The sequence below is a fragment of the Phyllobates terribilis genome, unplaced genomic scaffold (assembly GCF_046119375.1).
Source record: "Phyllobates terribilis strain yellow unplaced genomic scaffold, ASM4611937v1 Scaffold_2__4_contigs__length_985480577, whole genome shotgun sequence".
Classification (NCBI taxonomy): domain Eukaryota; kingdom Metazoa; phylum Chordata; class Amphibia; order Anura; family Dendrobatidae; genus Phyllobates; species Phyllobates terribilis.
Window position 1 is genome coordinate 186996441 of NW_027362762.1, and position 24179 is coordinate 187020619.

General features: G+C 52.1%; 1 protein-coding gene across 4 annotated transcripts in view; it reads left to right on the forward strand.

Moving 5' to 3' along the window:
* The window catches only part of LOC141201390 (retinol dehydrogenase 7-like), a 95088-nt gene that overhangs the window by 33230 nt on the left and 37679 nt on the right, over positions 1 to 24179 (forward strand). The window lies entirely within an intron of this gene.

Genomic DNA, 24179 nt, shown 5'->3' on the forward strand with positions numbered 1-24179 from the left:
TCCTGGTATGCATGGCACTCCTCATACTCAATCCTGGTATGTATGGCAGTCCTCATTCCAAATCTGTCATACATTGCACCCGTCATCGGAATCCTGATATGCATGGCCCCCCACATCCCCTATTCTGGCATTCATGGCCCCCTCATCCCCAACACTGGTATTCATGGCTCCCTCATCCCCAATCCTGGTATGCATGGCTCCATTATCCCCAATCCTGGTATGCATAGTACCCCTCATCCCCAATCCTGGTATGCATGGCACCCCTCATCTCCAATCCTGGAATGCATTGCCCCCTCATCCCCAATCCTGGTATGCATGGCTCGCCTCATCCCCAATCCTGGTATGCATGGCACCCCACATCCTCAATCCTGGTATGCATGACACACCTCATCTTTCATCTTGGTATGCATGGCACCCCTCATCCCCAATCCTAGCATGCATGGCACCCCTCATCCCCAATCCTGGTATGCATGGTACCCCTCATCCCCAATTCTGGTTTCCATGGCACCCCTCTCCCCAATTCTTGTATGCATAGCACCCCTCATTCCCAATCCTGGTATGTATGGCACCCCTCATCCTCAATCCTGGTATGTATGGCAGCCCTCATTCCAAATCTGTCATACATAGCACCCCTCATCCGAATCCTGATATGCATGGCCCCTCACCGAATCCTGGTATGCATGGCCCCCCACATCCCTATTCTGGGTATTCATGGCCCCCTCATCCCCAATCCTTGTATGAATGGCACCCCTGATCCCCAATCCTGGTATGCATGGCCCCCTCATCCCCAATCCTGGTATGCATGGCACCCCCCATCTCTAATCCTGGTATGCATGGCCCCCTCATCCCCAATCCTGGTATGTATGGCACCCCTCATCCTCAATCCTGGTATGCATGACACCCCTCATCTCCCATTTTGGTATGCATGGCACCCCTCATCCCCAATCCTAGCATGCATGGCACCCCTCATCCCCAATCCTGGTATGCATGGTACCCCTCATATCCAATCCTGGTATGCATGGTACCCCTCATCTGAATCCTGGTATGCATGGCCCCCCACATCCCTATTCTGGTATTCATTGCCCCCTCATCCCGAATACTGGCATTCATGGCCCCCTCATCCCCAATCCTAGTATGCATGGCTCCCTGGTATGCATGACACCCCTGATCCCCAATCCTGGTATGCATGGCACCCCTCATCCCCAATCCTGGTATGCATAGCACCCCTCATCCCCAATCCTAGTATGCATGGCACCCCTCATCTCCAATCCTGGTATGCATTGCCCCCTCATCCCCAATCCTGGTATGCAAGGCTCCCCTTATCCCTAATCCTGGTGTGCATGGCACCCCTCATCCCCAATCCTTGTATGTATGGCACCCCTCATCCCTATCCTGGTATGCAAGGCCCCTCATCTGAATCCTGGTATGCATGGCCCCCCACATCCCTATTCTGTGTATTCATGGCCCTCTCATCCTTAATCCTTGTATGCATGGCACCCCTGATCCCCAATCCTGGTATGCATGGCACCCCTCATCCCCAATCCTGGTATGCATAGCCCCCTCATCCCCAATCCTGGTATGCATGGCACCCCTCATCTCTAATCCTGGTATGCATGGCCCCCTCATCCCCAATCCTGGTATGCATGGCTCCCCTCATCCCCAATCCTGGTATGCATGGCACCCCTCATCCTCAATCCTGGTATGCATGACACCCCTCATCTCCCATCTTGGTATGCATGGCACCCCTCATCCCCAATCCTAGCATGCATGTCACCCCTCATCCCCAATCCTGGTATGCATGGCGCCCCTCATATCCAATACTGGTAAGCATGGTACCCCTCATCTGAATCCTGGTAGGCATGCCCCCCCACATCCCTATTCTGGTATTCATGGCCCCCTCATCCCGAATACTGGTATTCATGGCCCCCTCATCCCCAATCCTAGTATACATGGCTCCCTGGTATGCATGACACCCCTGATCCCCAATCCTGGTATGCATGGCACCCCTCATCCCCAATCCTGGTATGCATGGCACCCCTCATCCCCAATCCTGGTATGCATGGCACCCCTCATCTCCCATCCTGGTATGCATTGCCCCCTCATCCCCAATCCTGGCATGCAAGGCTCCCCTCATCCCCAATCCTGGTATGCATGGCACCCCTCATCTCCAATCCTGGTATGCATGGCTCCCCTCATCCCCAAACCTGGTATGCATGACACCCCTCATCTCCCATCCTAGTATGCATGGCTCCCTCATCCCGAATCCTGGTATGCATGGCACCCCTCATTGCCAATCCTGGTATGCATGGCACCCCTCATCTCCAATCCTGATATGCATGGCACCCTCATCCCCAATCCTGGTATGCATGGCTCCCCTCATCCCCAATCCTAGTATGCATGGCACCCCTCATCCCCAAAACTGGTATGCATGGCACCCCTCATCCCCAATCCTGGTATGCATGGCACCCCTCATCCCCAATCCTGGTATGCATGGCAATCCTCATCCCCAATCCTGGTATGTATGGCAACCCTCATTCCCAATCCTGGTATGCATGGCATCCCTCATCCCCAATCCTGTTTTGCATGGCACCCCTCAACCCCAATCCTGGTATGCATGACTCTCTCATCCCCAATCCTGGTATGTATGCCTCCCCACATCCCCAATCCTGGTATGTATGGCACACCTCATCCCTATCCTGGTATGCATGGCGCCTCATCCGAATCCTGGTGTGCATAGCCCCCCACATCCCTATTCTGGGTATTCACGGCCCCCTCATCCCCAATCCTGGTATGCATGGCTCCCTCATCCCCAATCCTTGTATACATGGCACACCTGTTCCCCAATCCTCGTATGCATGGCACTATTCATCCCCAATCCTGGAATGCATGGCCCCCTCATCCCCAATCCTGGTATGCATGGCACCCCTCATCTCTTATCCTGGTATACATGGCCCCCTCATCCCCAATCCTGGTATGCATGGCTCCCCTCATCCCCAATCCTGGTATGCATGGCACCCCTCATCCTCAATCCTAGTAAGCATGACACCCCTCATCTCCCATCTTGATATACATAGCACCCCTCATCCCCAATCCTAGCATGCATGGCACCCATCATCCCCAATCCTGGTATGCATGGCACCCCTCATATCCAATCCTGGTATGCATGGTACCCCTCATCTGAATCCTGGTATGCATGGCCCCCCACAACCCTATTCTGGTATTCATTGCCCCCTCATCCTCAATACTGGTATTAATGGCCCCCTCATCCCCAAACCTAGTATGCATGGCTACTTGGTATGCATGACAACCCTGATCCCCAATACTGGTATGCATGGCACCCCTCATCCCCACTCCTGGTATGTGTGGCCCCCTCATCTCCAATCCTAGTATGCATTGTCCCCTCATCCCCAATCCTGGTATGCATGGCTCCCCTCATCCCCATTCCTGGTATGTATGGCCCCCTCATCCCCAATTCTTGTATGCATGGCACCCCTCATCCCCAATCCTGGTATGCATGGCACCCCTCATCCCCAATCCAGGTATGCATAGTACCCCTCATCCCCAATCCTGGTATATATGGCACCCCTTATCCTCAATCCTGTTATGTATGGCAGCCCTCATTCCAAACCTGTCATACATTGCTCCCCTCATCCGAATCTTGGGATGCATGGCCCCCCACATCCCTATTCTGGTATTCATGGCCCCCTCATCCCCAATCCTGGTATGCATGGCACCCCTCATCTCCAATCCTGGTATGCATGGCCCCCTCATCCCCAATCCTGGTATGCATGGCACCCCTCATCCTCATTCCTGGTATGCATGACACCCCTCATCTCCCATCTTGGTATGCATGGCACCCCTCATCCTCAATCCTGGTATGCATGGCACCCCTCATCACCAATCCTGGTGTGCATCACATCCCTCATCCCCAATCGTGGTATCCATGGCACCCCTCTCCCCAATCCTTGTATGCAGAGCACTCCTCATCCCCAATCCTGGTATGCATGGCAACCCTCATTCTCAATCCTGGTATGTATGGCACCCCTCATTCCAAATCTGTCATACATTGCACCCCTCATCCGAATCCTGATATGCATGGCTGCCCACATCCCTATTCTGGTATTCATGGCCCGCTCATCCCCAACCCTGGTATTCATGGCTCCCTCATCCCCAATCCTGGTATGCATGGCTGCCTTATCCCCAATCCTGATATGCATGGCACCCCTCATTCCTAATCCTGGTATGCATGGCACCCCTCATCTCCAATCCTGGTATGCATGGCCCCCTCATCCCCAATCATGTTATGCATGGCTCCCCTCATCCCCAATCCTGGTATGCATGGCACCCATCATCCTCAATCCTAGTATGCATCACACCCCTAATATATAATCCTTGTATGCATGGCACCCCTCATATATAATCCTTGTATGCATGGTACCCCTCATCCGAATCCTGGTATGCATGACCCCCCACATCCCTATTCTTGTATTCATGGCCCCCTCATCCCCAATACTGGTATTCATGGCCCCCTCATCCCCAATCCTAGTATGCATGGCTCCCTCATCCCCAATCCTGGTATGCATGGCACCCCTCATCCCCAATCCTGGTATGCATGGCACCCCTCATCTCCAATCCTGGTATGCATGAAACCCTCATCCCCAATCCTGGTATGCATGTCTCCCCTCATCCCCAATCCTAGTATGCCTGGCACCCCTCAACCCCAATCCAGGTATGCATGACACCCCTCATCTCCAATCTTGGTATGCATGGCACCCCTCATCCCCAATCCTGGTATGCATGGCACCCCTCATCCCCAATTCTGGTATGCATGGTACCTCTCATCCAAAATCCTGGTATGCATGGCACCCCTCATCCCCAATACTGGTATGCATGGCAACCCTCATACCCAATCCTGGTATGCATGGCACCCCTCATCCCCAATCCTGGTATGCATGGCACCCCACATCCCCAATCTTGGTATGCATGGCTCCCTCATCCCAAATCCTGGTATGCATAGCTCTCTCATCCCCAATCCTGGTATGTATGGCACCCCACATCCCCAATCCTGGTATGCATGGCACCGCTCATCCCTATCCTGGTATGCATGGCCCCCCACATTCCTATTCTGGTATTCATGGCCCCCTCATCCCCAATCCTAGTATGCATGGCTCCCTCATCCCCAATCCTGGTATGCATGGCACCCCTCATCCCCAATCCTCGTATGCATGGCACCCCTCATCCCCAATCCTGGTATGCATGGCACCCCTCATCTCCAATCCTGGTATGCATGGCCCCCTCATCCCCAATCCTGGTATGCATGGCACCCCTCATCCTCAATCCTGGTATGCATGGCACCACTCATCTTCAATCCTGGTATGCATAGCACCCTCATCCCCAATCCTGGTATGCATGTCTCCCCTCATCCCCAATCCTAGCATGCCTGGCACCCCTCAACCCCAATCCTGGTGTGCATGACACCCCTCATCTCCAATCTTGGTATGCATGGCACCCCTCATCCCTAATCCTGGTATGCTTGGCACCCCTCATCCCCAATTCTGGTATGCATGGGATCCCTCATCCAAAATCCTGGTATGCATGGAACCCCTCATCCCCAATCCTGGTATGTATGGCACCCCACATCCCCAATCCTGGTATGCATGGCACCCCTCATCAATATCCTGGTATGCATGGCCCCCAACATTCCTATTCTGGTATTCATGGCCCCCTCATCCCCAATCCTGGTATGCATGGCTCCCTCATCCCCAATCCTGGTATGCATGGCACCCCTCATCCCCAATCCTGGTATGCATGGCACCCCTCATCTCCAATCCTGGTATGCATGGCCCCCTCATCCCCAATCCTGGTATGCATGGCTCCCCTCATCCCCAATCCTGGTATGAATGGCACCCCTCATCCCCAATCCAGGTATGCATGACACACCTCAACTCCAATCTTGATATGCATGGCATCCCTCATCCCTAATCCTGGTATGCATGGTACCCCTCATCCCCAATTCTGGTATCCATGGCACCCCTCTCCACAATCCTGGTATGCATAGCACCCATCTTTCCCAATCCTGGTATGTATGGCACCCCTCATCCTCAATACTGGTATGTATGGCAGCCCTCATTCCAAATCGGTCATACATTGCACCCCTCATCCGAATCCTGATATGCATGGCCCCCCACATCCCTATTCTGGTATTCATGTCCCCCTCATCCCCAATCCTGGTATGCATGGCTCCCTTATCCCCAATCCTGGTATGCATGGCATCCCTCATCCCCAATCCTGGTATGCAAGGCACCCCTCATCTCCAATCCTGGTATGCAAGGCCCCCTCATCCCCAATACTGGTATGCATGGCTCCCCTCATGCCCAATCCTGGAATGCATATGACACCCCTCATCTCCCATCTTGGTATACATGGCACCCCTCATCCCCAATCCTGGTATGCAAGGCACCCCTCATCTCCAATCCTAGTATGCATGGCCCCCTCATCGCCCATCTTGGTATACATGGCACCCCTCATCCCCAATCCTAGTATGCATGGCAACCCTCATCCCCAATCCTGGTATGCATGGCACCCCTCATCTCCAATTCGGGTATGCATGGTACCCCTCCTCCGAATCCAGGTATGCATGGCCCCCCACATCCCCATTCTTGTATTCATGGCCCCTTCATCCCCAATACTGGTATTCATTGCCCTCTCATCCCCAATCCTGGTATGCATGGCTCCCTCATCCCCAATCCGGGTATGCATGGCACACCTCATCGCCAATCATGGTATGCATGGCACCCCTCATCTTCAATCCTGGTATGCATGGCACCCTCGTCCCCAATCCTGGTATGCATGGCTCCTCTCATCCCCAATCCTAGTATGCATGGCACCCCTCATCCCTAGTCCTGGTATGCATGACAACCCTCATCTCCAATCTTGATATGCATGGCACCGCTCATCCCTGATCCTGGTATGCATGGCACCCCTCATCCCCAATCCTGGTATGCATTGCACCCCTCATCCCCAATCCTGGTATGCATGGCAACCCTCATTCCCAATCCTGGTATGTATGGCATCCCTCATCCCCAATCCTGTTATGCCTGGCACCCCTCATCCCCAATCCTGGTATGCATGGCTCTCTCATCCCCAATCCTGGTATGTATGCCTCCCCACATCCCCAATTCTGGTATGTATGGCACTCCTCATCCCTGTCTTGGTATGCATTGTCCCTCATCCGAATTCTGGTATGCATGGCAACCCTCATCTCCTATATTGGTATGCATGGCACCCCTCATCCCCAATCCTAGTATGCATGGCACCACTCATCCCCATTCCTGGTATGCATGGCACGCTCATATCCAATCCTGGTATGCATGTTACCCCTCATCTGAATCCTGGTATGCATGGCCCCCCACATCCCTATTCTGGTATTCATGGCCCCCTAATCCCCAATACTGGTATTCATGGCCCCCTCATCACCAATCCTAGTTTGCATGGCACCCCTCATCCCCAATCCTGGTATGCATGGCACCAATAATCTCCAATCCTGGTATGCATTGCCCCCTCATCCCTAATCCTGGTATGCATGGCTCCCCTCATCCCCAATCCTGGTATGCATGGCCCCCTCATCCCCAATCCTTGTATGCATGGCACCCCTCATCCCCAATCCTGGTATGCCTGGCACCCCTCATCCCCAATCCTGGTATGCATGACACCCCTCATCCCCAATCCTGTTATGCATGGCACCCCTCATCCCCAATCCTGGTATGCATGGCACCCCTCATCCCCATTCCTTGTATGCATGGTATCCCTCATCCACAATTCTGGTATCCATGGCACCCCTCATCCCCAATACTGGTATGCATAGCACCCCTCATCCCCAATCCTGGTATGTATGGCACCCCTTATCCTCAATCCTGTTATGTATGGCAGCCCTCATTCCAAACCTGTCATACATTGCACCCCTCATCCGAATCTTGGTATGCATGGCCCCCCACATCCCTATTCTGGTATTCATGGCCCCCTCATCCCCAATCCTGGTATGCATGGCACCCCTCATCCCCCAATCCTGGTATGCATGTCACCCCTCATCTCCAATCCTGGTATGCATGGCCCCCTCATCCCCAAACCTGGTATGCATGGCTCCCCTCATCCCCAATCCTCGTATGCATGACACCCCTCATCTCCAATCTACGTATGCATGGCACCAATCATCCCCAATCCTTGTATTCATGGCACCCCTCATCCCCAATCCTGGCATGCACGGCACCCCTCATCCCCAATCCTGGTATGCATGGCTCCCTCATCCCCAATCCTGGTATGAATGGCACCCCTCATCCCCAATCCTTTTATGCATGGCACCCCTCATCCCCAATCCTGGTATGCCTAGCTCCCTCATATCCAATCCTGGTATGCATGGCTCTCTCATCCCCAATCCTGGTATGTATGGCACCCCTCATCCCCAATCTTGGTATGCATGGCACCCCTCATCCCTATCCAGGTATGCATGGCCCCTCATCCGAATCCTGGTATGCATGGCCCCCCACATCCCTATTCTGTTATTCATGGCCCACTCATCTCCAATCCTGGTATGCATGGCCTCCTCATCCTCAGTCCTGGAATGCATGGCTCCCCTCATCACCAATCCTGGTATGCATGGTACCCCTCATCCCCATCCTGGTATGCATTGCACCCCTCATCCCCAATCATGGTATGTATGGTACCCCTCATCCCCAATCCTGGTATGCATGGTACCCCTCATCCCCAATTCTCGTATCCATGGCACCCCTCTCCCCAAACCTGGCATGCATAGCACCCCTCATCCCCAGTCCTGGTATGTATGGCACCCCTCATCCCCAATCCTGGTATGTAGGGCACCACTCATCCTCAATACTGGTATGTATGGCAGCCCTCATTCCAAATCTGTCATACATTGCACCCCTCATCCGAATCCTGGTATGCATGGCCCCCCACATCCCTATTCTGGTATTCATGGCCCCCTCATCCCCAACCCTGGTATTCATGGCTCCCTCATCCCCAATCCTGGTATGCATGGCTCCCTTATCCCCAATCCAGGTATGCATGGCCCCCTCATCCCAAATTTGGTATGCATGGCACCCCTTATCCCAATCCTGTTATGTATGGTACCCAATCCCTCATCCTGTTATGTATGGCACCATTCACCCCCCCAGTCCAGGTATGCATGGCACCCTGTCCCTCATCCTGGAATGCATGGCACCCCTCATCCCCAATCCTGGTATGTATGGCACCCCTCATCACCAATCCTGGTATGTATGGCACCCCTCATCCTCAATCCTGGTATGTATGGCAGCCCTCATTCCAAATCTGTCATACATTGCACTCCTCATCCGAATCCTGGTATGCATGGCCCCCCACATACCTATTCTGGTATTCATGGCCCCCTCATCCCCAAACCTGGTATGCATGGCACCCCTCATTCCCAATCCTGGCATGCATGGCACCTCTCATCTCCAATACTGGTATGCATGGCCCCCTCATCCCCAATCCTGGTATGCATGGCTCCTCTCATCCCCAATCCTGGTATGCATGGCACCCCTCATCCCCAATCCTGGTATGCATTACATCCCTCTTCTCCAATCTTGGTATGCATGGCACCCCTCATCTCCAATCCTGGTATGCATGGCACCCCTCATCCCCAATCCAGGTATGCATGGCAACCCTCATCCCCAATCCTGGTATGCATGGCACCCCTCATCCCCAATCCTGTTATGCATGGCACCCCTCATCCCCAATCCTGGTATGCATGGCACCTCTCATCCCCTATCCTGGTATGCATGGCTCCCTCATCCCCAATCCTGGTATGTTTGGCAACCTTCATCCCCAATCCTGGCATGCATGGCACCCCTCATCCCCAATCTTGTTATGCATGGCACCCCTCATCCCCAATCCTGGTATGCATGGCTCCCTCATCCCCAATCGTGGTGTGCATGGCTCTCTCATCCCCAATCCTGGTATGCATGGTATCCCTCATTCCCAATCCTGTTATGCATGGCACCCCTCATCCCCATTACTGGAATGCATAGCACCCCTCATCCCCAATCCTGGTATGTATGGCACCCCTTATCCTCAATCCTGTTATGAATGGCAGCCCTCATTCCAAGCCTGTCATACATTGCACCCCTCATCCGAATCTTGGTATGCATGGCCCCCCACATCCCAATTCTGGTATTCATGGCCCCCTCATCCCCAATCCTGGTATGCATGGCACCCCTCATCCCCAATCCTGGTATGCATGGCACCCCTCATCTCCAATCCTGGTACGTATTGCCCCCTCATCCCCAATCCTGGTATGCATGGCTCCCCTCTTTCCCAATCCTGGTATGCATGACACCCCTCATCTCCAATCTACGTATGCATGGCACCGCCCATTCCCAATCCTTGTATTCATGGCACCCCTCATCCCCAATCCTGGTATGCACTGCACCCCTCATCCCCAATCCTGGTATGCAAGGCTCTCTCATCCCAATCCTGGTATGTATGGCACCCCTCATCCCCAATCTTGGTATGCATGGCACCGCTCATACTTATCCAGGTATGCATGGCCCCTCATCCAAATCCTGGTATGCATGGCTCTCTCTTCCCAATCCTGGTATGTATGGCACCCCTCATCCCCAATCTTGGTATGCATGGCACTCCTCATACATATCCAGGTATGCATGGCCCCTCATCCAAATCCTGGTATGCATGGCCCCCCACATCCCTATTCTGGTATTCATGGCCCACTCATCTCCAATCCTGGTATGCATGGCCCCCTCATCCCCAATCCTGGAATGCATGGCTCCCCTCATCCCCAATCCTGGTATGCATGGCACCCCTCATCCCGAATCCTTTTATGCATGACACCCCTCATCTCCAACCTTGGTATGCATGTCACCCCTCATCCCCAATCCTGGTATGCATGGCACCCCTCATCCCCAATCCTGGTATGCATGGCACCCCTCATCCCCAATCCTGGTATGCATGGCACCCCTCATCACCAATCCTGGTATGCATGGTACCCCTCATTCCCAATCCTGGTATGCATGGCACCCCTCATACCCAATCCTGGTGTGCATGGTACCCCTCATCCCCAATCCTGGTATGCATGGTACTCCTCATCCCCTATTCTGGTATCCATGGCACCCCTCTCCCCAAACGTGGTATGCATAGCACCCCTCATCCCCAATCCTGGTATGTATGGCACCCCTCATCCCCAATCCTGGTATGTATGGCACCCCTCATCCTCAATACTGGTATGTATGGCAGCCCTCATTCCAAATCTGTCATACATTGCACCCCTCATCCGAATCCTGGTATGCATGGCCCCCCACATCCCTATTCTGGTATTCATGGCCCCCTCATCCCCAACCCTGGTATTCATGGCTTCCTCATCCCCAATCCTGGTATGCATGGCTCCCTTATCCCCAATCCTGGTATGCATGGCCCCCTCATCCCAAATTTGGTATACATGGCACCCCTCATCCCAATCCTGTTATGTATGGTACCCAATCCCTCATCCTGGTATGCATGGCACCATTCTTCACCCCAATCCTGGTATGCATGGCACCCTGTCCCTCATCCTGGAATGTATGGCACCCCTCATCCTCAATCCTGGTATGTATGGCAGCCCTCATTCCAAATCTGTCATACATTGCACCCCTCATCCGAATCCTGGTATGCATGGCCCCCCACATACCTATTCTGGTATTCATGGCCCCCTCATCCCCAATCCTGGTATGCATGGCACCCCTCATCCCCAATCCTGGCATGCATGGCACCTCTCAGCTCCAATACTGATATGCATGGCCCCCTGATCCCCAATCCTGGTATGCATAGCTCCCCTCATCCGCAATCCTGGTATGCATGGCACCCCTCATCCAGAATCCTGGTATGCATGACATCCCTCATCTCCAATCTTGGTATGCATGGCACCCCTCATCCCCAATCCTGGTATGCATGGCACCCCTCATCCCCAATCCTGGTATGCATGGCACCCCTCATCTCCAATCCTGGTATGCATTGCCCCCTCATCCCCAATCCTGGTATGCATGGCTCCCCTCTTCCCCAATCCTGGTATGCATGACACCCCTCATCTCCAATCTACATATGCATGGCACCGCCCATCCCCAATCCTTGTATTCATGGCACCCCTCATCCCCAATCCTGGCATGCACTGCACCCCTCATCCCCAATCCTTGTATGCAAGGCTCCCTCATCCCCAATCCTGGTATGAATGGCACCCCTCATCCCCAATCCTTTTATGCATGGCACCCCTCATCCCCAATCCTGGTATGCATAGCTCCCTCATCTCCAATCCTGGTATGCATGGCTCTCTCATCCCAATCCTGGTATGTATGGCACCCCTCATCCCCAATCTTGGTATGCATGGCACCCCTCATACCTATACAGGTATGCATGGCCCCTCATCCAAATCCTGGTATGCATGGCCCCCCACATCCCTATTCTGGTATTCATGGCCCACTCATCTCCAATCCTGGTATGCATGGCCCCCTCATCCCCAATCCTGGTATGCATGGCACCCCTCATCCCGAATCCTTGTATGCATGACACCCCTCATCTCCAACCTTGTTATGCATGGCACCCCTCTTCCCCAATCCTGGTATGCATGGCACCCCTCACCCCAATCCTGGTATGCATGGCACCCCTCATCCCCAATCCTGCTATGCATGGCACCCCTCATCACCAATCCTGGTATGCATGGTACCCCTCATGCCCAATCCTGATATGCATGGTACCCCTCATACCCAATCCTGGTGTGCATGGTACCCCTCATCCCCAATCCTGGTATGCATGGTACTCCTCATCCCCAATTCTGGTATCCATGACACCCCTCTCCCCAAACCTGGTATGCATAGCACCCCTCATCCCCAATCCTGGTATGTATGGCACCCCTCATCCCCAATCCTGGTATGTATGGCACCCCTCATCCTCAATACTGGTATGTATGGCAGCCCTCATTCCAAATCTGTCAAACATTGCACCCCTCATCCGAATCCTGGTATGCATGGCCCCCCACATCCCTATTCTGGTATTCATGGCCTCCTCATCCCCAACCCTGGTATTCATGGCTTCCTCATCCCCAATCCTGGTATGCATGGCTCCCTTATCCCCAATCCTGGTATGCATGGCCCCCTCATCCCAAATTTGGTATACATGGCACCCCTCATCCCAATCCGGTTATGTATGGTACCCAATCCCTCATCCTGGTATGCATGGCACCATTCTTCACCCCAATCCTGGTATGCATGGCACCCTGTCCCTCATACTGGAATGTATGGCACCCCTCATCCTCAATCCTGGTATGTATGGCAGCCCTCATTCCAAATCTGTCATACATTGCACCCCTCATCCGAATCCTTGTATGCATGGCCCCCCACATACCTATTCTGGTATTCATGGCCCCCTCATCCCCAATCCTGGTATGCATGGCACCCCTCATCCCCAATCCTGGCATGCATGGCACCTCTCAGCTCCAATACTGATATGCATGGCCCCCTCATCCCCAATCCTGGTATGCATAGCTCCCCTCATCCGCAATCCTGGTATGCATGGCACCCCTCATCCCCAATCCTGGTATGCATGACATCCCTCATCTCCAATCTTGGTATGCATGGCACCCCTCATCCCCAATCCTGGTATGCATGGCACCCCTCATCCCCAATCCAGGTATGCATGGCAACCCTCAACCTCAATCCTGGTATGTATGGCACCCCTCATCCCCAATCCTGGTATGCATGGCTCCCTCATCCCCAATCCTGGTATGTATGGCAACCCTCATCCCCAATCCTGGTATGCATGGCACCCCTCATCCCCAATCCTGTTATGCATGGCACCCCTCATCCTCAATCCTGGTATGCATGGCACCTCTCATCCCCAATCCTGGTATGCATGGCTCCCTCATCCTCAATCCTGGTATGTATGGCAACCATCATCCCCAATCCTGGTATGCATGGCATCCCTCATCCCCAATACTGTTATGCATGGCACCCCTCATCCCCAATCCTGCTATGCATGGCTCCCTCATCCCCAATCCTGGTGTGCATGGCTCTCTCATCCCCAATCCTGGTATGTATGGTACCCCTCATCCCCAATCGTGGTATGCATGGCACCCCTCATCCCTATCCTGGTATGCAAGGCCACTAATCCGAATCCTGGTAAGCATGGCCCCCCACATCCCTATTCTGGTATTCATGGCCCCCTCATCGACAATCCTGGTATGCATGGCTACCTCATCCCCAATGCTGGTATGCATGGCACCCTTCATCCCCAATCCTGGCATGCATGGCACCCCTCATCCCCAATCGTGGAATGCATGGCACCCCTCAGCTCCAATCCTGGTATGCATGGCACCCCTCATCCCCAATCCTGGTATGCATGGCACCCCTCATCCCCAATACTGGTATGCATGGCACCCCTCATCCCGAATCCTGGTATGCATGACACCCCTCATCTCCAATCTTGATATGCATGGCACCCCTCACCCCCAATCCTGGTATGCATTGCACCCTTCATCCCCTATCCTGGTATGCATGGCACCCCTCATCCCCAATCCTGGTATGCATGGCACCCCTCAACCCCAATCCTGGTATGCATGGTACCCCTCATCCCCAATCCTGGTATGCATGGCACCCCTCCTCTCCAATCCTGGTTTGCATGGCACCCCTCATCCTCAATTCTGGTATCCATGGCACCCCTCTCCCCAATCCTCGTATGCATAGCACCCCTCATCCCCAATCCTGGTATGTATGGCACCACTCATCCCCAATCCTGGTATGTATGGCACCCCTCATCCCCAATCCTGGTATATATGGCACCCCTCATCCTCAATCCTTGTATGTATGGCAGCCCTCATTCCAAATCTGTCATACATTGCACCCCTCATCCGAATCCTGGTATGCATGGCCCCCTACATCCCTATTCTGGTATTCATGGCCCCCTCATCCCCAACCCTGGTATTCATGGCTCCCTCATCCCCAATCCTGGTATGCATGGCTCCCTTATCCCCAATCCTGGTATCCATGGCCCCTTCATCCCAAATTTGGTATTCATGGCACCCCTCATCCCAATCCTTTTATGTATGGCACCCAATCCCTCATCCTGGTATGCATGGCACCCCTCATCCCGAATCCTAGTATGCATGACACCGCTCATCTCCAATCTTGGTATGGATGACACCCCTCATCCCCAATCCTGGTATGCATGGCACCCCTCATCCCCAATCCGGGTATGCATGGCACCCCTCATCTCCAATCCTGGTATGCATGGTACCCCTCATCCCCAATCCTGGTATGCATGGTACCCCTCATCCCCAATTCTGGTATCCATGGCACCCCTCTCCCCAATGCTGGTATGTATGGCAGCCCTCATTCCAAATCTGTCATACATTGCACCCCTCATCCGAATCCTGATATGCATGGCCCCCCACATCCCTATTCTGGTATTCATGTCCCGCTCATCCCCAACCCTGGTATTCATGGCTCTCTCATCCCCAATCCTGGTATGCATGGCTCCCTTATCCCCAATCCTGGTATGCATGGCACCCCTCATCCCCAATCCTGGTATGCATTGCACCCCTCATCTCCAATCCTGGTATGGATGGCCCCCTCATCCCCAATACTGGTATGCATGGCTCCCCTCATCCCCAATCCTGGTATGCATGACACCCCTCATCTCCCATCTTGGTATGCATGGCACCCCTCATCCCCAATCCTAGTATGCATGGCACCCCTAATCCCCAATCCTGTTATGCATGGCACCCCTCATCTCCAATCCTGGTGTGCATGGTACCCCTCCTCCGAATCCTGGTATGCATGGCCCCCCACATCCCTATTCTGGTATTCATGGCCCCCTCATCCCCAAGACTGGTATTTATGGCCCCCTCATCCCCAATCCTGGTATGCATGGCTCCCTCATTCCCAATCCTTGTATGCATGGCAACCCTCATCCAAAATCCTGGTATGCAAGGTACCCCTCATCCCCAATCCTGGTATGCATGGCACTCCTCATCCCCAATCCTGGCATGTATGGCAACCCTCATTCCCAAACCTGGTATGCATGGCATCCTTCATCCCCAATCCTGTTATGCCTGGCACCCCTCATCCCCAATCCTGGTATGCATGGCTCTCTCATCCCCAATCCTGGTATGTATGCCTCCCCACATCCCCAATCCTGGTATGTATGGCACCCCTCATCCCTATCCTGGTGTGCATGGCCTCTCATCCGAATCCTGGTATGCATGGCCCCCCACATCCCTATTCTGGGTATTCATGGCCCCCTCATCCCCAATCATGGTATGAATGCCTCCCTCATCCCCAATCCTGGTATGCATGTCACCCCTCATCCCCAATCCTGGTATGCATGGCCCCCTCTTCCCCAATCCTGGTATGCATGGCACCCCTCATCTCTAATCCTGGTATGCATGGCCCCCTCATCCCCAATCTTGGTATGCATGGTTCCCCTCATCCCCAATCCTGGTATGCATGGCACCCCTCATCCTCAATCCTGGTATGCATGACACCCCTCATCTCCCATCTTGATATGCATGGCACCCCTCATCCAAAATCCTGGTATGCATGGCACCACTCATATCCAATCCTGGTATGCATGGCTCCGTGGTATGCATGACACCCCTGATCCCTATTCTGATATTCATGGCCCCCTCATCCCCAATACTGGTATTCATGGCCCCCTCATCCCCAATCCTAGTATGCATGGCTCCGTGGTATGCATGAAACCCCTGATCCCCAATCCTGGTATGCATGGCACCCCTCTTCCCCAATCCTGGTATGCATGGCACCCCTCATCCCCAATCCTGGTATTCATGGCACCCCTCATCTCCAATCCTGTTATGCATTGCCCCCTCATTCCCAATCCTGGTATGCATGGCTCCCCTCATCTCCAATCTTGGTATGCATGGCACCCCTCATACCCAATCCTGGTTTGCATGGCACCCCTCATCCCCAATCCTGGTATGCATGGCACCCCTCATCCCTATCCTGGTATGCATGGCCCCTCATCCGAATCCTGGTATGGATGGCCCCCCTCATTCCTATTCTGGTGTTCATGGCCCCTTCATCCCCAATCCTGGTATGCATGGCTCCTTCATCCCCAATCCTGGTATGCATGGCACCCCTCATCCCCAATCCAGGTAAGCATGGCATCCCTCATCCCCAATCCTGTTATGCATGACACCCCTCATCTCCAATCTTGGTATGCATGGCACCCCTCATCCCCAATTCTGATATGCATGGCACCTCTCATCCCCTATCCTGGTATGCTTGGTACCCCTTATCCCCAATCCTGGTATGCATGGCACCCCTCATCACCAATCCTGGTATGCATGGCACCCCTCATCCCCAATCCTGGTATGCATGGTACCCCTCATCCCCAATTCTGGTATCCATGGCACCCCTCATCCCCAATTCTGGTATGCATAGCACCCCTCATCCCCAATCCTGGTATGTATGGCACCCCTCATCCTCAATCCTGGTATGTATGGCAGCCCTCATTCCAAATCTGTCATACATTGCACCCCTCATCCGAATCCTGGTATGCATGGCCCCCCACATCCCTATTCTGGTATTCATGGCCCCCTCATCCCCAATCCTGGTATTCATGGCCCCCTCATCCCCAATCCTAGTATGCATGGCTAACTCATCCTCAATAATGGTATGCCTGGCACCCCTCATCCCCAATCCTGGTATGCATGGCACCCCTCATCCCCAATCCTGGTATGCATGGCTCACCGCATCCCTAATCCTGGTATGCATGGCACCCCTCATCCCCAATCCTGGTATGCATGACACCCCTCATCTCCAATCTTGGTATGCATGGCACCCCTCATCCCCAATCCTGGTATGCATGACACCCCTCATCTCCAATCTTGGCATGCATGGCACCCCTCATCCCCATTTCTGATATTCATGGCACCTCTCATCCCCTATCCTGGTATGCTTGGTACCCCTTATCCCTAATCCTGGTATGCATGGCACCCCTCATCATCAATCCTGGTATGCATGGCACCCCTCATCCCCAATCCTGGTATGCATGGTACCCCTCATCCCCAATTCTGGTATCCATGGCACCCCTCATCCCCAATTCTGGTATGCATAGCACCCCTCATCCCCAATCCTGGTATTTATGGCACCCCTCATCCTCAATCCTGGTATGTATGGCAGCCCTCAATCCAAATCTGTCATACATTGCACCCCTCATCCGAATCCTGGTATGCATGGCCCCCCACATCCCTATTCTGGTATTCATGGCCCCCTCATCCCCAATCCTGGTATTCATGGCCCCCTCATCCCCAATCCTAGTATGCATGGCTAACTCATCCTCAATAATGGTATGCCGGGCACCCCTCATCCCCAATCCTGGTATGCATGGCACCCCTCATCCCCAATCCTGGTATGCATGGCTCACCGCATCCCTAATCCTGGTATGCATGGCACCCCTCATCCCCAATCCTGGTATGCATGACACCCCTCATCTCCAATCTTGGTATGCATGGCACCCCTCATCCCCAATCCTGGTATGCATGGCACCCCTCATCCCCAATCCTGGTATGCATGGCACCCCTCATCCCCAATCCTGGTATGCATGGTTCTCTTCATCCCCAATCCTGGTATGCATGGCACTACACTGTGTGCAGAATTATTAGGCAAGTTGTATTTTAGAGGATTATTTTTATTATTGATCAACAATTATGTTCTCAATCAACCCAAAAGATTCATATATATCCAAACTTAATGTTTTTGGAAGTTGGAGTGTTTTTTTTTTTAGATTTGGCTCTCTTAGGAGGATATCTGTAACTATTTCTGTCGCGAATTGTTAGGCAACTTAATAAAAAACAAATATAATCTCATCTCACTTGGTTATTTTCACCAGGTAAACCAATATCAGTGCACAAAATTTAGAAATAAACATTTCTGACATGCAAAAACAAAAAACAAAATAATTAGTGATCAATATAGCCCCCTTTCTTTATGATGACACTCAACAGCCTTCCATCCATAGATTCTGTCAGTTGCTTGATCTGTTTTCGATCAACATTGCGTGCAGCAGCCACCACAGCCTCTCAGACACTGTTCCGAGAGGTGTACTGTTTTCCCTCCCTGTAGATCTCACATTTTATGATGGACCACAGGTTCTCTATGGGGTTCAGATCAGGTGAACAAGGGGGCCATGACATTATTTTTTCTTCTTTTAGACCTTTACTGGCCAGCCAAGCTGTGGAGTAGTTGGACGCATGTGATGGAGCATTGTCCTGCATGAAAATCATGTTTTTCTTGAACGATACCGACTTCTTCCTGTACCACTGCTTGAAGAAGTTGTCTTCCAGAAACTGGCAGTAGGTCTGGGAGTTGAGCTTCACTCCATCCTGAACCCGAAAAGGTCCCACAAGTTCATCTTTGATGATACCAGCCTATACCAGTACCCCACCTCCACCTTGCTGGAGTCTGAGTCGGAGTGGAGCTCTCTGCCCTTTACTGATCCAGCCTCTGGCCCATCCATCTGGCTCATCAAGAGTCACTCTCATTTCATCAGTCCATAAAACCTTTGAAAAATCAGTCTTAAGATATTTCTTGGCCCATTCTTGATGTCTTATCTTATGTTTCTTTTTCAAAGGTGGTCGTTTTTCAGCCTTCCTTAACTTGGCCATGTCCATGAGTATCGCACACCTTGTGCTTTTTGATACTCCAGTAATGTTGCAGCTCTGAAATATGGCAAAACTGGTGGTGAATGGCATCTTGGCAGCTTCACGCTTGATTTTCCTCAATTCATGGACAGTTATTTTGAGCCTTTTTTGGCCAACACGCTTCTTGCGACCCTGTTGGCTATTTTCCATGAAACGCTTGATTGTTCGGTGATCACGCTTCAAAAGTTTGGAAATTTCAAGACTGGTGCATCCCTCTGCAAGACATCTCACAAGTTTGGACTTTTCTGAGCCCGTCAAATCTCTCTTCTGACCCATTTTGCCAAAGGAAAGGAAGTTGCCTAATAATTAAGCACACTTTATATAGGGTGTTGATGTCATTAGTCAACACCCCTCCTCATTACTGAGTTGCACATCACCAGATTTACTTAATTGGTAGTTGGCTCTCAAGCCTATGCAGCTTGGAGTAGGACAACATGTATAAAAAGTATCATGTGATCAAAATACTCATTTGCGTAATAATTCGGCACACAGTGTAGTGTTGAGCGAGCATGCTCGACACTGCTCGGTACTCGCCCGAGCATCATGCTACTCGGGATGTTCGGCGAGCACCGAGCATTTCCGGGTTACTCGGGGGGGAGCTCGGGTTTCCGCCCTGCATGTTTGGTGCTCTTTACAGTGCCAATGAACATGCAGGGATTGCCAGCCAGTCACTGTAATACCGCAGCCATGTTGTTTGTGGGCATTACAGTGTTTGGCTGGCCGCACAGCGTAACCTCGAGTATTTAAAACCGGGCGCCACCATCTTGGATACAGTCGCTCCAGATTAGACAGTGTAGGGACAGCGCTGCTGAGCTAGGGAGAGATTTTTCCTGCAAAATAGTTAGTGTAGGGTCTGTAAAGGCTGCCAGAACAACCAAACAGTCCTTCTCAGGACTAATATCCATCCCAGATATTAGGCAGGCAGGCAGACTGTATAGGAGACGCAGTGGTTATACCAGCAAACGCTGCATTACAGACCTGTGTGCTCCTGTTGCTGAAATTGCTGGACTTAGCTCCAGGTCTCGGGGGCCAGTAAAAATCCTTTTTTTTCCTCTAAATCCTCATTTTTTTCCCCTCCTTCACACTGTACAAATACCCGTCTTATTAACCTATTGGTGCCCCCCCCCACACAAAAAAAAGTGTGTCTCTGATTTTTCAGACACAAATATATCTGTTGAAAAGAGTCTGGTATAGGCCACAGAAACAGAAGTGTGGTTTTGCAGCTCCACGGGTCAAATCTCTGTAGTATCCAGTTTTGGGTCTTTGGTATTTAAAAAAAACAGTTTGAGTGTGTCGCTCACTGTTCAGCCGCAAATATATATATATTTAACAAAGTCTGGTATACACCAGTAAATTAAAACTGTGGTTTTGCTGTTCCACAGTAAAAAATCTATATTATCCTGGTTTCCAGTGTCTGGAAATTTTTTAAAGACTCTGCTGATAACCCCAAAAAGGCCATTTGTACCACCTGCCATGCCAGCATCAGTAGGGGTGACAAAACTACCAGCCTGACCACCACCAGCATGATCAGGCACATGGCAGCAAAGCACCCGACTTTGTGGGACGAAACCCAGGGTCCACGACCAGTGTCAGCGGGTGTCTCCGCTGCTTCTTCCGCTGTTGTGCGTGCAATAGAACCCCCTGTTGTGTGTGCAAGGCAATCCCCTGTCCATACTGCATGTAAAGATGCCCCCTCCTCTCAGTCTTCACTTGTTATGGCAGTTTCTCAAGAAACAGCATCAACGTTCAAGTACACATCCCACCACAGCATTCAATTGTCCATATCCCAGACCTTTGAATAAAAGCGGAAATTCGCAGCTAACGCCCCACAGGCCACAGTCCTAAATTCGCACATTTCACGACTGCTTGCATTGGAAATGCTGCCTTTTAGGCTGGTGGAGACGGAATCCTTACGCAACCTTATGGCGGTGGCCTTCCCTCGGTACTCGGTCCCCAGCCGTCACTATTTTGCCGGGTGTGCCATCCCCGCACTACACAAGCACGTGTCCCAAAACATCTGCCGTGCCCTCAACAACGTAGTTACTGGGAGAGTCCACCTGACAACGGACATGTGGACAAGTGCTTGTGGCCAGGGACGGTACATCTCCCTGACGGCACACAGGGTAAACATAGTGGAAGCTGGGACCCAGTCGGACCTTGGATGGAACACATCCTCCCCACACAGAGGATTGCGGGCCCTATGTCTGTCAGAGTTGCCCCCACAGTGTATAGCTCCTGCGCATCATCCTCCTCCTCATGTTCAGCCTCCATCTCAGATATCACCACATCAGTTACAAGCTGGAAGCACTGCAGTACTGCCTCCGCCAAGCGGCAACAGGCTGTGCTGAAACTCATAAGCTTAGGTGATAAACCTCACACTGCTTGTGAGTTGTGGACAGCTGTGAAAGAGCAGGCAGATCTGTGGCTGAGACCGCTGAACCTACATCCAGGCATGGTCGTGTGTGACAATGGCCGTAACCTGGTGGCGGCTCTGAGGCTAGGCGAGATCACACACGTACCATGCCTGGCTCATGTGCTTAACCTCGTGGTTCAGCGGTTTCTTAAATTGTACCCCGAGTTGCCAGATCTGCTTGTGAAAGTTCGCCGCCTGTCAGCTCATTTTCGCAAGTTGGCTACAGTTTCCGCAGCCCTTGCTGTGTTGCAGCAGCGTTTGCAGCTTCCGGCACACTGACTGGTGTGTGATGACCCCACACGTTGGAACTCTACCCTCCACATGTTGCTAAGGATTTGTGAGAAGAAGAGAGCAGTTGTGGAGTACCAGCTGCAACAAGGCCGTCGATATTCAGGTCAGACTCCACACATAAGACCTCAGGAGTGGACCTGGATGTCTCATATATGTAACATCCTGACAAACTTTGAGGAGGCCACCAAGATGGTGAGTGGCGATGACGCGGGGTACTCTCACAAGGAGTGGAAAGTTTCAAAAGATGGTGAGGGAGTACCTTGCCAACCGTACCAGCGTCCTCCGTGATTCCTCTGTGCCTTTTAATTATTGGGTATCCAAGCTGGACACTTGGAATGAACTCGCTCTGTACGCCTTGGAGGTCTGGGCCTGCCCTGCCGCTAGCGTGTTATCGGAGCGTGTTTTTAGTGCCGCTGGGGGAATTATAACTGATAAGCGCACTCGCCTGTCAACTGACAATGCTGACAAGCTGACCCTTATCAAAATGAACAAGGGCTGGATTGGGCCAGACTTCTCATCACCATCAAATGACTGCAGAGTAACATAAAGTCAAATCCACTGTGTTATTTCGTTAGGTGTATTCACATGCACCGCTTCACACCCACACATGGGTATACGCTTCCTCATTTCAGCTGTTTTATGTTCTTCTCCTTATCCTCAGCCTCTGCCACCACTATACCACCAGGGTGACCGTAGTCCGTGTTGCCATTATTGAAAGTTCCTCCATCCTGATTTTTGTCAGCTTTTGCTTGGAAGGCATAAGCAAAGACTGTGGGAGACCCACTCCCCAATAATGGGAATAATATTTTTAAGATGCTGTACTGTATGGCTTTTCCAAGGGGCATTAAAACCCTCTTGTTATACCACTCTGACCTCCACGTCTCTTCTGAGGGGCATTAAAAGCGTCTTGTTATACTACTCTGACCTCCACGTCTCTTCTGAGGGGCATTAAAAGCGTCTTGTTATACCACTCTGACCTCCACGTCTCTTCTGAGGGGCATTAAAAGCATCTTGTTATACCACTCTGACCTCCACGTCTCTTCTGAGGGGCATTAAAAGCATCTTGTTATACCACTCTGACCTCCACGTCTCTTGTAAGGGCATTAAAACCGTCTTGTTATACCACTCTGACCTCCACGTCTCTTCTGAGGGGCATTAAAAGCATCTTGTTATACCACTCTGACCTCCACGTCTCTTGTAAGGGCATTAAAACCGTCTTGTTATACCACTCTGACCTCCACGTCTCTTCTGAGGGGCATTAAAAGCATCTTGTTATACCACTCTGACCTCCACGTCTCTTCTGAGGGGCAATAAAAGCGTTTGTTATACCACTCTGACCTCCATGTCTCTTCTGAGGGGCATTAAAAGCGTCTTGTTATACCACTCTGACCTCCACGTCTCTTCTGAGGGGCAATAAAAGCGTCTTGTTATACCACTCTGACCACCATGTCTCTTCTGAGGGGCATTAAAAGCGTCTTGTTATACCACTCTGACCTCCATGTCTCTTGTAAGGGGCATTAAAACCGTCTTGTTATACCACTCTGACCTCCACGTCTCTTCTGAGGGGCATTAAAAACATCTTGTTATACCACTCTGACCTCCACGTCTCTCCTGAGGGGCATTAAAACCATCTTGTTATACCACTCTGACCTTCACGTCTCTTCTGAGGGGCATTAAAAGCGTCTTGTTATACCACACTGACCTCCTTGTCTCTTGTAAGGGGCATTAAAACCGTCTTGT